Source organism: Trachymyrmex cornetzi, unplaced genomic scaffold (assembly GCF_001594075.2).
Source record: "Trachymyrmex cornetzi isolate Tcor2-1 unplaced genomic scaffold, Tcor1.1 scaffold205, whole genome shotgun sequence".
In the NCBI taxonomy this organism is placed as follows: Eukaryota; Metazoa; Arthropoda; class Insecta; order Hymenoptera; family Formicidae; genus Trachymyrmex; species Trachymyrmex cornetzi.
This window is the reverse complement of record NW_017296691.1, coordinates 837,089-849,114: the sequence shown is the minus strand read 5'-3', so window position 1 is coordinate 849,114 and position 12,026 is coordinate 837,089. Positions and strand designations below refer to the sequence as shown.

General features: G+C 31.9%; 1 protein-coding gene across 1 annotated transcript in view; it reads right to left on the bottom strand.

Moving 5' to 3' along the window:
- The window catches only part of LOC108759810 (UNC93-like protein), a 50,260-nt gene extending 49,705 nt beyond the window's left edge, over positions 1–555 (bottom strand). Inside the window, exon 1 of the mRNA XM_018505448.1 lies at positions 98–555. The gene's annotated coding sequence lies outside the window, so the exon portion shown is untranslated. The remainder of the gene's footprint in view (positions 1–97) is intronic.
- Between the last annotated feature and the right edge of the window lie 11,471 nt (positions 556–12,026).

Genomic DNA, 12,026 nt, shown 5'->3' with positions numbered 1-12,026 from the left:
TGGCGCGTAATGGTGCATACAAAAAGTTCAGCACAATTGGCGAAAAACCACCCCCTTCGTAAGCAACCCCGTGAATCCTCTTCGACACAATACTCACGTCTTAGCAGATCGATCGTTCGAATCAGCGACGATCTCGCGTTCCCCTTCGTCTCGGTGAACAGAGAGACAGGTGGTTGGTTCTCGCGAGGGGTTGTTCTATCGACGCAGCAGAGGGTAGGAAACCCTACGTTGACAGCCGTGGCTAGCCCCGTTCTCGTAACGTTGGACGAATGAATTGTCTCGCGAATCGATTCGATTCGATCTCCGGTCGAACCGAATTCTCGAGGTACTTCAATAGTGGCGTGTGTCGAAGATTGCGAATCGCGTGCGAAGAACGTGTTCGCGAACGAGTTATGGGACGAAAAATTCTGGAAAACGCGTCCGAACAGTTCGGGGGTTCGGAGACAACTGAATCTGCCTGACTGTCGGCGGACTTTGGAATCGGTGAGTGGTTCGCCGTTCGGTTCTTGGTTCGCCGATTCTCGGCTCCGCGGGTTCGTATACGCGCAAGTCGCGGTCGTCGTTTTCTCTCTGTACAGTGTACATGCGGCGCACGGTGCACCTTCGTTTGCTCCTACCCTACCTCCCTTTTTTTCTCCTCCTCTTCCACCACCTCTCCACCTCTTCAAAACCCTCTCTTTCTCTTTCTCGGTTTTGTCTCCTCTATGTGTTTCCTCTGTGTCACTGGCCGTGTCATGTCGCCATTAAGCGAATAGGTAGCCCCATGAGACACGTATGCACGTGCAAGTAAATTTTGCATACGCACGACACCAAAAATCGTGTGTGCACCCGATGTATTCTCCCACCACTTCTCCTTTGCTGTTAGATATCAAAGGAGCAATGATAACTTAATCTTTAAATTAAATATCATTTTGTGTGTGTTAATTTTTAACTTTTATGTCAATGTAAATCAATTCATTTCTATCGTTAATTTCAAAGTAAACACCGTCCAATTAACATATGCATTTAGTAAATAATAACAAATTTGAGTCAGATATAATATATTTTCTTCAGTTAAATTGTTTAACTTCATTGCTTTAGTTAAATTAACGACATATATGTATTGAGTATAAGCAGTAATGATTAGAAATGATTAAAAATAACTCAAATAGCACGTTTGACATTATGGATTTAACACTGTTTACATTTATCTATTTTTTAATCTTTTTTTTTATGATCCCATTAAATTTTATCAATTCTTCCTCATTTCAGATTTTAATATAAAATTATCCGAGAAAAAAAAATATATATATATAAAATCCAACCTATTTACACAATATATAAAATTTGTATTTATAAAAATTATTTTCAATGTTGTATAACTTTGTAATTAGTAATAATAACTAACAATAATTTGTAATTAATAATTTTTCTCGATTGCAGTTTTGGAATCACCGTCTTCCTTAGTTTAATTCCAATATTCGAAGTTTTCGTGATCATTCAGTACACATTCAGTCACATTTGTGCATATCAATTGCATATTTTTCATATACCTATAATTCTAATGTAACATTTTAGTGTTAAATGTACATAATATATTAAACACGTAAATAATCCATAATAATTCAGGCAATCGATAAGACGATTGATGTAACATATAAATGCCTTGTAGTTGCCTTCGGAAACGTCATTACACGAAGTATCAGGCGGAAAATAATAAGTCGTAAGATATGTAATTGAATATATGCTTACATCGGTCTGTTTGAATGTGAAGTTTAATGTCGTGAGAATTTTAAAAAAAGGGAAAAGTTTTTCTATTAATTCTGATAATTAAACAACAAACGTCACACTTTCACGAACAGAAAAACGAAAGTTCTACACCGGTAAAATAACCGTGTTTCACGTGTCACTGGGTCACTGTGTTTTTCCAGCGGTGGAAAACTTTTTCCTTAGCATATAGATTACTTTCGACAAAACGACCAGCCAGCATGGTAAATAGACATTGCTCGGATGTTAACAATAAATAATTGAAATAATCAAGCCATGTTATTAGCGTTGAGCCAGTTTTAGCAAATCACATACTTATATATCACGTGTTGCGTGACTATAAACATAATAAAATATAACGATGAAAATGATATGTTTCAGCAAAAATCACTCGAGACGATCTCGCAATAATATATTTAGACAAATTCTAAGAAAATGGGACATATTTGAAAATGTATTGCTGTTAAAAATATTCGTATACGTTCGTACAATTTTCTCACAATTTGCACGAAGTAAAGTATAATAAATATTTAATAAATAAGTACTCCGAAGGGGTATAATAATTATTTCACATAAACGTAATAGATTTTATCGCTAGGATCGAAATATCAAAAATTGTTGAAATAAAATTGCAATTGTGCGCGATTAATGACGACAATTCGGTCATTAATCACGCATAAAAGTACGACAATAGTTAGCAGACATTGTGACGAAAAGACATACCAGTTTCTCGAAAAGGGAACGACGAGATGCTCAGTAAGGCAAGTTTCTACCGCTGACTCGAAAAAGGATTAAAGTTCACCGGATCCTTACACGACAACACAATTCGTTTAGTTAGTCATATACTGTCCGTGAAGAGAGGCTTTTCCCGTTATTGGCGATGCCGAGACGCGAATGCGCCTCAGAAATTGCATTCGCCGATCGCGAGTTGCATCGTCTGTCGCGGCCGCGCAAATACTCGGAGAATCCTGGTCGAGACAGTACTTGAAGATTCGTTACTAGATGACGTCACGGAAAGACCTGAGGCATCATCAAGTAATTCTGATAGGCCGTCGTTCTCCCTACTTTTAGATTCGTGAAAGCAAATTACGTTAAGATAGGACAAATGCGTGCATCAATTACCTTAACTACACATATATACAATATGTCAAAAATAATATGCTGTTTGTGTGTGTGTGCGTATGTATTATTGTATATACAAACGTGAGGAATACTTGTATGGTGTCATTAAAGAATACCATTGTACATATGTAAATATTTGTGAAATAAATATTTCTTTTAATATTTTTTTTCCGATACAATTATCAATTTTAATAAATAGTTTTAATAAATAGTTAATTGGTGATAAATTTTAATTAAAAAATATTATTTATTGATAATTATATCATACAATCTGACTTCGGATGTGACGTTAATGCGCATTTTAATAGGATGTATTCGATAATTGCTCGGTCACATATTATTATTCATTATTTTCTGGTAGTTTCGTAACGTTTCCCTAAGCATAGTGATCTGCTGTCAGCCGTACGTGTTCATTATCTTTTGCTATAACGTAGTTATTATTCAATGACGTGGCTCCCATGTAAGAATCAAGCTCCTTTTATTTCGGTCAGACTCAAGAATTATACACGAAAGGTATTAATTTCACTCTATTTTCAATTGTTACAAAAGTTATTTTTGATATAGAGATGCCTAGCACGTGTCAAACGCGCAGAATACGTCAGAAAGAAGGTGAAGACTGACTCTTAGCCGCACGTGAAACGCACGTGAAACGGTTAAATGTCATCGGTTTTTTTCCACGAGGTGGCTCGACAATAATCGATATTGATGTACTGTGCCTAAATGCAAGGTGAAAGAATCACTTATTTTACATGCTGGCTTCGTACGCATACACCACTTCTCCTTGGTTGTTACCTTTCTTTGTCTTTTTCTAGTTGTTATCGTGGCGTCGTATCAAGAATCGCTATTGCTCTTTAAACGCTTGTAATTTTAATCGACCTAAAGTAATCGTATGCGTTTTAGCCTTATTAAGAAGTCTTTCAGTTTCTATTTCGAAAAACCTAGGTTCTTGTAATGAAAAAACTTGGAACAGCAAAATAAAATAAAAAATGTCTCATGTTATAACATGCCATGCGTAATATAATTGTTTAATCACATAAAGTTGCTATAAATTCCAATTTTATAAGAATAAGTCTTACAATTACAAGAATTACATATAAGCCTGTTAGTTGACAAGTGGCATAAGTCCAAAATTAGGAAAAATGCGTTTGTTATAGAAATAGAAAATATTAAGAATATTTGTTTTATCTATCAATTTACTTTTATTTTATTGTATTTTTATATTCATAAAAAATAAAAATCAATTTTACATTATAAATAAAGTGACCGTAAAAAAACTGGACTTAAGTCACTATTCCAGCTTTTTTTACAGTCACTTTATTTATGATGTAAAATTGATCTTTATTTTTTATGAATATAAAATATGAAAATAAAAGTAAATTAAATTGATAGATAAAACAAACATTCTTAATACTTTCTACTTCTATAACAAACGCATTTTTCCTAATTTTGGACTTATGTCACTTGTCAATTAAAGGGCTCATATAATACTGAAATGACACAATCAAATAATGTACATTATATAATAATATACATCTTTTTATGGGTTATTCTAACACTCATTTAGCAGATTGATTCCGCAATTCAAAGCGTTAATTGCAAATGGCAGTCATATCCTTTATGTTATCGCAATTGACGACTTTCACTGAACGAAGTTGAAACGGAATAAGATATTTACGATTCTATTTATCGCACGATCGAGCAAACAATACTTTCTCCACGACATTTTTCAAACCGACCGCCAAACAAATATACATTTTAGGCTAATGTTTATCTATCTATGCTCACATATCGGCTGCACTAATTTAATTTTTTATGTTGTCACCGTGCATTATCGCTGTGCAGATTAGCATTGTGAATAGCGCAGCCAGAGTGTGTCGTGTCACGTCAATGTCACAGCGCAAACAATCATAAAAAAATATTATTGTCGCCAGGTAAAGTTTCGCTGTTCAAATAAACTACTGTTTGAGAATTACTTCGGGTTTATCAGCAGTCAGTTATAAGTCAGTCCGAAGGAAGGACAAGGGCTTAGTGGCAATGAGCGAAATGGTATTCAAGAAATTTCGCATAACATCATAATATTCTCCTGCTAGCTGAATCATGCATTGTGTGGTCGAGTATACAACCAAATACGTATTTGTAGCTTAGTAATCGACTGTCCTTCGAAATGCAATTTTTAATCGGAATTTAATAATCCGAGGTCCGTACCGAAGATAGAATTGTAAAGATGGACACCTGAATATCCTTGACAAATTTTTGGCAAGCGCGCTCATCATTCGCATATTGTTCTGTGCGTCCAGTGCATTACCCGCGATTATCGATCACTACACAACTGCGTTGTACAACTGGATGAGTCAGTTTCTCTCACTAGTATCGAGTTACAATAAAAAAAATTTGCTTTTATTATTACTCAAATAATATTATTATTCAATCTGTTTTCTCATGAAAATATCTCGAATTTGGAGCTCTACGAAAATTAGTTCTTAATAAAATTAAAATATTTATATATAAATTTGTAAAAATTCATATATAAATTATTAAAGTCTACAGTGTAATTGGAAACGTTTTAAATTTTTGTGATAAACCAAGTATTTACTTTTCGCAATTTCGTACATTAATAAGTTTTAAAGTCAAGTGATTTACCTATAAATTGATTATAAATATAAAAAAATATAAAAATTCATAAGTACAACATGTAAGTTCAAATTGCAATGCATTTTTCATCAATTATCGTTTACATTTATAATTGTAGAGAATAAACGTTTAAAAGCAATCAATATTCAAAATTATCATAAAGCGGAAGAATCGATGTGTTCATATTCACGAATGTATCGTAGGTGATATCTCAATGATAAATCGTCTCTCGTTGCACATTCGATTTCGCCGTAACGACGGATTTGCCATTTGACGAGGTAATAAGACACTCCGTTTAGTGAGTTATCGAACAATAGCCGCGTGCCAACAATGAGAGACAACGAAAGTTATGCTCTACGCTCTCAATACGGCTGTAACCACGTGAAGGAGACGTGCAAAATGGTTGTCGCTTCGTTATACTTGTCCGATTTGCGAATAAGCTTCACAACAGAAATATGCAAATTATTTCAAGTAAAGTCAATTGTCTGCAGTCATTTTAAAAAGCAAGCATTTTAAAAATATCTCATCTTTGTTTTCTTATATGATATATCGATTATAACTAACCAGTAAATAAGCGCTGTTTATTAATTAATCCTTATCAAAATATTTAAAAAAAAAATTAAAATTCAGTGTTCTAAACAAGCAACTGACTTTCGTGCAAAGTATAAATATGTAATTTATCACTGAGAACTTTGAATGTAAAAGAAAAAAATTGATAGATGATCACCCAATCAAAACATATATCAACAGCAGAAGGGAAATTATTTTTCTTTTCAATAGATGCTTAAACTGAAGAACGTAATCGGTTGTGTTTAAGGAGTAAATACTTCACGTGCGTCATTTAGACGAAACGTCCATGAATATGAAGAAGTTAGATTAAAACGCAATCATTAAAGCCTCATCTACAATAGTCGGACTGGCTGTGTCGCATGTCATATGAAATTGGGCGCGTTTAGCAGATTCATCAGTTGAATGAGCGCTCGCTACTTATGTATTCTTCTAGATTGAATGATCTAAAAGAACACATCAATAACAGCGAACGCTTACTCAATTGTTGAGTCCACTGAACGCGGCCAATATCGCAGAAATACTGTTTCTATAATGCCTATTCTACAATAGGGTCGTAAGCCGTAAGAAATTGACCAATCACAGTTAAGAGGATGCTAAACCGATTACCGAACTTGATCGAGGTCGATAGTACAGACTTTTTTAATTCCAAATTCGATAATAGTGGTGACAACTTTGATTTAGTTTTTACATTGTATATAATATATATCATTCTGTCTTACTCAAACGCATACATCTGTTCTTATCTAACATATGCCAGCACCATCTATCGTAAAACTGCGCAACTACTGCTACATGGAACTTCGGCTCTGTTGACAATCCCAGTCTTCGCAAAGCACCTGTATACACGTATTTTCCATTCGGTGAGAGATGATACTTTTTTTCTAGACTTTCAATCTTAGTTCTACAAACTCGGTATCGTTCGTTCCAAAATTCGTTCCATGTAACTTCAGCTGCACGCTTATTTTCAAGATATGGACTCTAAAACTCTTGTATCAAACAAATATATATCTGAGGTGACAGCTGTACGAGCCAAAAGTAAGTGAATTTTTTAATTTTTTTCGATTTTCTCATGAAATCCAGTACAGCTGAGGTCCTGTTTGTGCGTACTTTAATTTATGTAATAATACTTTTGTAATCCGTAAATCCAATTCAGAGATTTTTCACCGAATGGAAATGTGGACAAAACAGGAGGCTTTAGCATCGTCTTAAATGTGAGAAAAATAATATGATTGGTTAATTTCTTACGACTTACCGCTTACGACTCTATTGTAGAACAGGCCTGATCGTATGGTTGTAGCAGTCGCAAGAGCTCTTGTCGTACGGAGTTGAAGTTGGCTGAACTCTGTATACGATAAGAGCTCTTGCAACTGCGATAATCATACGACTAGGAACAATATTCCTGCGACATTGGCTGCTCGTGCGACTATTGTAGATGAGGCTTTAAACGCAAGAAAACATACGGCCCGATTGTGAACGCACTCATATTCCGTGATCTACCTAGAGCTAATTTCGTTCTCCAAAACGTGAAATGTCTGCTTCTTTACGGTACCTTGAATAGTAAATATAAAAATTAAAAAATCCATATTTAATTTCAGCATAAACCTGGTCTTATCAATCATCATCGATAAGAAAATGCGATATAAGGTCCAAAACAATAATAGCAGCAGAGGTCAACAGTTTTCTTGGTCCACACCTGCTGTCATATATTCAAGCAGATTACAAAAATTCAAGCATATTATTTCAAGGTAAAATAATGTTCTACTTTTACGTTGAAAACGTATTTTCTAAATTGCGTGCTACTATACGGCTACCTATTCAATCCTGTGAGATGAGCAAACGTCTGATCTTTTTATATGAACATAAATAAATATGAGACTATAAATGACTTTTCTGATTGATAATTATTACATGTGAGATCGTCGCGTGTCGCGCGATAAAACCGAGTGGAAACTCAATTATCGTTATCTTAAGTGTAGACATTATTGGTCTAAGAAAACTATAGCGACTCTCCATTATATGTTGCAAAAATTGTAATCAAATCGGAATTGTTATCGCGATGAAGTAGTTACGATTGTAATCATCTATCAAGTAGTCAAAATGAAAAATTTGAATTATCTTTCAATGGATCGTTAATTTTCTATATAATATTCTATATTTATACCATGTTAAAAATTGTTTAACTTTTGAGCTGATATGAATGTCAAAATTACTTAGAATATCTATATTTTTAAAAACTTTAAATTCTTATTTAACAACCCAATAAGCTTACTGGGAATATAATAATAAATTGTTAAATATTTTAATATAAAACATATTAGGTATATAAGAAAATATAAGGAGATTAACACAAAAGAATAATTCTAAGTATGCATAGAAGCTGTTAAATCCATTAAATTGTCAAAACTTTCAAACAAATTTTATATATTTTCTGTAACGTGATCGTTTCTGATACGAATTAATTTGTTCCAGTATATAATCCAAAAGATCTTTTATTGTAAAATGTATGACGCAAATTCTATATGACTGGTGAGAATTGCTATACTTATTTCAACTAATGACTTTCATGTTCATGTTTTTCGAGTGCACTTTTCATCAAATTTCTAATTCGATTGATTCACAAAAAATTCAATCAATGGAAATGTATATTAAAATCAAAAATAATAACACATCCTGCAAATCGTTACCTAGTAAAGTTGATTAATGTTAGTTATATCAATCAATTTCTCAAAAATATTTATATCTAAGATTCTTCTTTAAAAAATTGTGTTTACGTACATGAGATGTATATTAAAAATTAAACTAGTTATAAAAATAGCACATAATACTTACTAGTAATATGATTAAAAACTCAGAAGTTTAAAAGGTCACTATTTTGATATTCGACAAGTATTTTTGTAATATAAAGTGTCAACGATTTCAGCGTAATGTCACGCTACATATTATTTCGATGGCACATGCAGGCAGATTATTACGTAATACACGATAACGTAATCAAATACGTCGAAACCCAACATTAAAAAATGTTACAATTGTATTTAAACAGACATGATGAAAATGAATCGCATACTATAGATGCTGTTCAATTAATGTAGAGAGTACATATCAAAATTCAAATTAGATACACGATTCCAAAGCGATGTATTATATTGTGTTTTAAAATCGTGTTTTCAAGAACTTAAATGAGTATCAATAAACTATTACTATATATATTTTTACTAGAAAAGATATATCTGGCAGAAATAATAAAATTAAGTTTATACCTACCACTGTTTGACAAGCAATGAGAAATGAATAAAATAACCAATATTTAAAACTTTCTACAAAAATAGTCGACAATAATACAAAATTTTAAGAAAAAGCCTGTTATATTTAAATAGTATATAGATATTATATTTAAAGTATAATTCAAGAATAAAAATATTTTTCCCTAATTTTAACAAATAAATAACAACTAAAAAAATGAATAAATTTATCAATTTTTTTAAATTATGTTTTTTACGTCATTCTTTAATTGTAAGTGTTTTGATATTATCCGTTTTTCCAACCGGAAAAAAGTTGGAAATTACACGATCAAATCTTCCTCAGCGGGAAGTTCCCAATCAAATTTGCTCATTAAGAAAGCACGTTTTATAAAATTAACAAGGCAAACACCAGAATATTTGCATTAAACTATTTGCTATATTAATTTGCGTTAATACCCAACATTTCCTTCTAATTATTCGGTTTTGATTGTTGGTGATAAGTAAAGCTGAGGTTATATGAAAATGCATATTTTATATTATATTAATATGAATATACAACGGCTTGCATATCTACACGAATTACGTAAAAGCAAAGTGTTAACGCCTACTTTTATTTTGCATATTTTGCATATATGTATCTTTTTGAGCATATTTCTTATAAAATTGCATATTTGCTCATATAGGGATTAGTATTTACAATTCTTTGAGAAATTAAGACCTAATTTTGTATTCAAATTTTATCATTTTGTGTTAATACTATTTTATATTTTTTGCTCAAAGTTAATTAATTTGTTTATTTTATTATATTTTTACAATTATTTCTTTCTGTGCTTTTCATTTAATAAATATATTGCATATTTTACATCTTATGCAAATATCTCATTGTAAGTATTTACAGTGTTCTGTAAGAAATTAAATATTCTTGATTTAGTTCTGTATTCAAATAAGTTCGTTTGTGTTAATACAATGTTGTATTTTTTGCTTCAAATTAAATTATTTGTTTATCTTATTATATTTTTAAAAATATTTCTTTCTGTGTTTTTCATTTAATAAATGTATATATTGCATATTTTTACATCATTTTCTAATATTTTTGCATATTTTTATCAAATTTTATGCATATAATATGTGCATATGTTCTTGTTTTTACGTGCATATAATTCCCAGCTTTAGTGATAAGATCTTGCTAACAATGGGATAACATGTCTAATTTATTTCGTTCTATTACTGTTTCTATATAATGATAAGGTACGTATTTCTAGTAAATGTATTTATATTTCTGGTACATATTTCTAGTAAATGTATGCTGCAGCATATTCTTGATGTCGTATTTTCCAAAAAAAATTTATCACGTTTCTGTATTGTTTCTCTGTATTGCTTTCCAAAGAAGAAAAACTTATTATCTCTTCCATATATTTTTCTACGTTTTGTTAAGAAGAAAAATTAGTGAATAAATATTCAAATGCAGTTGTCACGTCTGGTGTTTCAGTTCTGTCATTACATCAACATAACAAATGTAATTGTCACATATAATGCTGCACAAATACTACCGATATTTATTTCTTTTAACGACAGTTTCTTTACTCAACACTTAGCAATCAATATTTCGTCTAAAGAAATACTGAGAAATCTCAAATAATTAACAAATATTTTTTCTGGCAACTAAAGAGGCATAATCACAATTTTCGGCTAATCTTAAATAAATCTTTACACAAGATTTATGGTTAAAGCTTATGAAATTATATAATTCTAAAGATGGAAAAATTTTAATAAATGCTATTTTAAAAAAAACAATCTTGTACTTTGCGATAACATAATCATTTGCAGTGTAATATTCATATTACAGGTAAAATATTAGTATCTTAGTTACGTTCCAAATAACAGCATCAAAATCTGAAACTGGTGGCTTCATCAATATGCAATTTTTAATCATAATTAAAAGAAACTATCATTCATTTTATTAATGTAACTTCGATATTATTTAATGGTTGCAGAAAATTAGCAATTAGCAATAACGCGGTCTATAATTCATTAATTTATTTTAATAATCACGCTATGGTTAATCAACTAGATGGTAATAATTTTGAGAAATCAATTATAATTATTTGATATAATAACAATAATTCGCGATATATACCATTATTTCCTACTCTCCTCCCTTCTCTGAGTTTCTAGAAAATTTTACGACGCATTTCCGGCCGCGCAAATCGAGCGGAAGGATCTCTCGTGATAGCTAGGATCGAAGTTCTTTAACGACAACTTCCGATCATTGCGTAATTTCGATTTATGTATACTTCGATGCCACTTGGGAAATCTATGCAGAGCATAGAGTAATCGACCAATCGGCGGAACTTGTCACTTTTACTGCTTGTGATGTAACGCGTTTCGTGTTATCACTCGTCGCTCGACCGGAAGTATTACGGTCTATACAGGAAGTTCAACCACGTAAATTTCCCTGATATACTCTGCTATTACTATTGTGGACGAAGTTATTGCCGCGAATGCAACAATTGACATACACAGCACGCGAGATTATAATAGATATTCTGGTAATATTACAGTTCCTCGACGACTTAGTACTGTAATAGAGGAAGGTCACCGATACCGACATACCACTTTATTTTTAGACAATATTTCTTAAACAAAAGGTAAAAATACAACATCAAAAACATAAATACAAAGTAAAAAGTGCCTTCTATCAGATAGTATAAGCAA